Genomic DNA, 5,464 nt, shown 5'->3' with positions numbered 1-5,464 from the left:
TATTCCTGTTATTGTACTGATCTAAATTGTTCTAATTCTTTTTTTGTTTTAAGTGGGGGGTGGGTGCTCTAGAGGAAAGGTATAGCATTGTATGTCTCATTCTGGGAGAAAATGGGTCCCACCATGCTCTTTCCAATCCATGCTTTGCAGCCTCTGAGAACTAAATTCACCCCAAGTAGATCTCAGTTCATTAATGCATTCCCTTTTCCTGATGTAACTGCTTCGCTCTTACTAATTCCTCACTAGTGTTTACACATAGTATTCCCAAGATATATTTGGTTTAAGCAAACAAGCTGCTGCTTAGAACTGTGACTTCAGCTGCCGACTTCTACCTGCAGCTCTAACCACTGTTGACATCAGTGGGGGCTCTTGTTTGGTCGATACTGTTCCAAAGCCATCTGCTTGAACATAGCAATCAAAGAAGTCCACAAAATATTAACCAGTTCCCTCTGGCCACTAGCCAGGTGGTGGTTATGAACCTATAGCTAAAAGGCTCTGTGAGTTGCCCATCATCAGAATTTCTCTCCCTCCTGCCGGTTGTTCAAATTACAGAAGAAAAGGGAGAAAAAATCCATCTTGCTAATAGAAGATTGATTAGATGTCTTAGCTCTGCTCTGCTCCACAGATGATACTGGCTGATATGCTTTGGTTCAGTTGTTCTGTTTACATTTGAGGAGAATTATTTTTAAAAGTGTGTGCACCCAGGTGTATCTACTCCTCTTTAGTTTCCTCCTCATTGGAAACTGAGAATCAGGGCCAAGGGTGAGGTAGAAGCCTGTGCAATGTTCCAGATAAAAGGAATGTGTTAGAGTTGCCAGGGGAACCACATTGCCCCATCCCCAAACTGGTACCTAAACTTCAGCATCTCCTACAAGACTGCAAGAATCTCACCTGTCTCCAACTCTGGGAGAGCTGGAGATGGTCGGATCCATCAGGAATTCCTTCCAAGGAAGAACCTTTTAAGAAGGAAGCAGGGTTGAGAAATGAATTTTATGTTGGTTTTCATTCTAGACTGTTATTTTTTCTTCTTTCATAGTAGTCCTCCTTGTCCATTCCAATGTACACAGTAGATGTGAACACCTCCATCGGCACCCTTTGATGGGATACTGATCAGGATAAGGGGGAACTGTTTTATGACTTGTAGGGACATCCCTTCCCCATATAAACATACATGTCCATGTCCTTCCCCTTCCCTCCCTTCCTTGTTGGGCTCTGCTGCAGAAGAATGATGCGGGCACCCCCAGCTTCTTTGTTTCTTGAAGGTGCATCTAAGTAGGGAAAAAGGAAATGGTGGCAGGATTGGCTCTCTGTTAAATTTCTTCTAAAAAGAGTCATGGCAATGGATTGGGGGGGGGGGGTCCCTTGATAACTAATTCTTTCTCAACCAGTCTTCCTACTGCCAAAGAGCAGCTCCTGCCAATGAATGAAGCCAATTTAAAATGTTATGATCACCCGGATTTCTTTTTGCTTGTATGACAAAATGGACAAAGAGAACGTCAGGACTACAAAGCTATACACTCACCTAGGACTCAATAGGCCTTATTTGTGAGTAAACGCACACCAAGCCTCGCACTGTAATATCTATTTGCATTATTGAAATGCAGGTAAGATCAGAATTTTGATGGTTGTTCTGTCCTTTCTGAAAGCTTGCAGACGTTTGCAGAATTCATTTTTCCCTGGCCATTTTTGATGATCTTGCTTAAGCATGGTGGATTAGCCTGCTAGAGAGTCGAACCCTTGAGAGGTCACCGCTATCCAGCAGTTAGGTTCTTTCAAAGCTTACCTTTTTTTTTTTTTTTTTAATAAAAAACCCTCACAAAAATATATGTTTTTAAAATGACCCCTTCCAAATTAAAATTAAAAGGAAAGTGTTTTGTAATTCAGGGATAATTAGAGGAAAAGATGGGCGGAAAAGAAACGCACACGTCCCAAAAGGAATTCTAACGTGATTGCGAAATGAATTTTTAGGGTCAGCTGGTCACCCAAAGTGAAAATATTTTGCAGACTTTTTTTTTTTTTTTTACTTTCCCACGTTTGAATATTGGAAAAATGGAATAATTGTGTGTACATGTTCTTCCTTCATAAATTCTGAGTCTTGATTTATCCTGATTCTGAAAGCCGGAATCTGCTGATCATAATGGTAAAAACAAGCTGATCTAAAGCCTGCGCAATGAGTAATATTAATCTCACTATTTCTAATCAGATAGCCTTGTGGCTTTAGGATTAGAGGTGAAGAGCAAGGCTTTCAGCAAAAATTGCATTCCGGATCCTGCCTTTCCCTTACTGCAAACATAGACAAGGTCCCTAACCCACTTTTAAAACTGGATCCACTCCTAAAAACATTGATTTGTATTCTTTCCAGCTGAGGGAGGAGTGTTGTGATATTCCATTTCCTGAACATGGTCACATTTAGAAACTTTTCTCAAGTTTAAAAAATAGGTTCAAAACACCGACAGTAGCAGTTTGATGCCAGTTTGCCTTAACGAAGTTTTGATCAAGAAAAATGTTTAGTTAAAAGTATTCTGGAAAATAAAACGTTGAAATGATCAAGAAACCAATTTTTCATGTGTTTTTCTTATTATTTTTGCTGGATGTTAAATTGTACCAAATTCCATTCACGTGCTAACATTAAGTGCCTTGATGATGCAGGTAAGGGAATAGCAGACAAGTCATTTTACTAGCAATTTTCATTAATATTTTTAATTCCGTGCTTTTTTTTTCCCCTGGAAAAAAGAGGCAGAAACACAGATAAAGATGTGTGTGTGTGTGGTTATGCATGTGTGTAGGGGGGACAGAAAGATTGGTGAGCTCTGCTGAGGCTTGAAGGGCAGGGACCCCTTATTGTAGAAATAGAACAGCCCATCCAAGGTTATAGAGAACTTCCAGATGTACCATCAATATCATTGGTAGATTATGACAAGCCTAGATAACTTTTTTTTTTTTAAAGCACACATATATTGCTTTGGAACCAGCATTGCCAACTGTTTAGTTAGCCCCTGCTGCTGTGCCTTTTAACAAGAGGTCCAACAAGCAGATCAGTTTCAGAGAATACCATTTATTGTTAAGTCGTGAAAAGGCTCAGCTGTTGTTTTCTGGAAACAAAGCTGGTCGAAAGGATGGGGGGGGGGACGGCCATTTTCTCCCCATGATGAGTTGGACTACTCTACCAAGCAGCCAATGTGGAAATGAAGGGGAGGTGGGAGATTTGATAGCTCAAAGGTTATGAAAATAAAGATGGAAGAGAAGAAAGCAAAGGAGGGATGACGTCAGGGTGGGTGGGGGGAAAAAAGTCAACATGGTGGCCATGATTGCATGATCACCACCTCACCACTTTTTACGTGTGCTGCAAATGGACGTAAATATAAAAGTGATGCACGTAAAAAAGGGGTGGGCCTTTGATCATGCAATCATGGCCACCATGTTGACTTTTTGGATGTCCTCCTGTGGACATCCCTGGATGGTGTGAGATGGAGAGTTTTCCTGTGTTCCCTGCAACACTTTTCTGGTGATCCTTGACTTCCTGCGATGGCTCTGGTGCTTCTTTTGGTTAGCCCTCTAATTCCTTCAAATATTTATCCTGTTAGCTCTTGCTAAATCCAGACAGGATTATTTAAAACAACAACAACACCGAAGACTTTAAAAATGCAACAGTTTTTATAATGGGTGGGGCCTACAAACTTGCCTCTCCACGTTAAGACTTCTCTTGCAGACAAAGAGACTGGAAGCCTAACCTTCACCCTGGGAAGCTGCTGAGCTGAAATTGCTGCAAAATATGCCCCCTCCCAAAAACCCTGCTGCTTGGGTTATCACTCAAAACCCCCAAAGCCAGGAACCCAGGATGACACGGCTTGTGGGATGTAAGGCTTCAAACTCTTCCTCCCAAAAGATGGCTGGACTCCTGACAGCCTTTATTTATTTATGATCTACCTGCTTCTTGGGGAGAAAAAAAAATCTATCGATTTGAACTCTTTCCTATAATGATCAGAAGGCTCCGAATCATGATCCACGAGGTGGAATGAGGGGAAGTTGTTCACCTGCAAATGGCCATATATTTTCTCTTACTCATCTGGTGCAGGCTCTTTCCTAACCACTCTACCCTCTGCCTCCATTACTGTTATTACAGTGATTAAAAAGCAATCAAAGAAAATCTCCTCCTTTTCCTTAAGTGATGGACATGGAGGCAGCAGCTGACTCAAAAGCTTAAGAAACAAATGAGAGCCATTAATAGAAGTTAGGATAGGCATGAATACGAACGCCCAAGATTTCAGACAGTTTTACACAGGTTTTGTATCAGATCAATTCTCTTCCCTGTGCAAGATTTTTAACCCTCTCTTGTCTTGCTTTCCAAGATGCCTTTCCAGATTAGGCCATAGCACGTCTTGCTATCCTCTGTATCCCCAACATTTTGCTGAAGACGGATGACTTTTTGGAGCAGGGTGATTGACATTTACATATTGACTTGATTTGGGAAATGTGTGCAGCTGGAAATGATTAGCTGCTTTATGCATCAAAAAGCCATCCTCCAAAATGCTCTTCTGCTCAGAATGTGTACGTCCGCAAGGAGCTCTGGGGCATGTGATGTTCCACCGTAGTGCTCAGTATGGGATTTCAGGTCCCCTGGGACTTGATTTTCTAGGGTTCCTAGCAGAAGAGATACCATGAATGTGCTCTGAAGCATCATCTGCAGCTAGTTTGGCTGGCTTTAAAAGAGAATTGGATGTCGTTCTCTGATGGCTGTTAGAGTACGGTGGCAGAACTTCCACCTTCAGGGGCAGTCTGTCATTGAATATCAGCTCAAACGGGCATGCCAGTGATCTGGGTTCCACAACCTGCTTCTCAGGCATAAATAGCATGGCTGGTATTGTGAGAAGCTTGACCGGACCAAGCCATACACACCCCTCATTTCCCATTTGCTCCATGGATCCTGTCTGGCCTGCAAGGTCAACGGCATTCATGTGAATATGTAGATTGCTTTCCTGAGATTGAAAAGGTATTGCTTTTTGCCCTCATCTTCCCTGGGCATCGCAGCTTGCAATGTACGATTACCATAAAACAGAAAAAAATTGGCGGTCTGCAGAGACAGAAACGTACAGCAGGGGACACTGTCCCACCGCACTTCATCCCAGCCTTGGCTCTGTGCGGGATATTGGCTATAATGTCCCTGGATATTGCTAATTTGGATATTTGTCTGTCATATTTGCTGATCTTTCCTTGGATCAGAAGAAAAGTGCTTTGAAAACACCATTTTCCCACTTACAGCTGGGGGAGAAAGAAAATACATGGGCATAGGACAAGATGATGAGATGATAGCAATGTGCAGGATGTGACGGTCATAAATTTGATTATTTGGTCTTTAACATCTGGTTTTCATACTCCACTCTATGCTGCTCTGTCCCTTAATACTTATTGCTACCACTGATAAATTATCAGTAGTATAATATATTCTTGATATATCAAGGGTATA

This window comes from Python bivittatus, unplaced genomic scaffold (assembly GCF_059951505.1).
Source record: "Python bivittatus isolate LINGU-HERP-01145 unplaced genomic scaffold, Pbiv_v1 ctg000320_np1212, whole genome shotgun sequence".
Classification (NCBI taxonomy): domain Eukaryota; kingdom Metazoa; phylum Chordata; class Lepidosauria; order Squamata; family Pythonidae; genus Python; species Python bivittatus.
The sequence above is the reverse complement of the archived record's forward strand: the minus strand, read 5'-3'. Positions refer to the sequence as shown.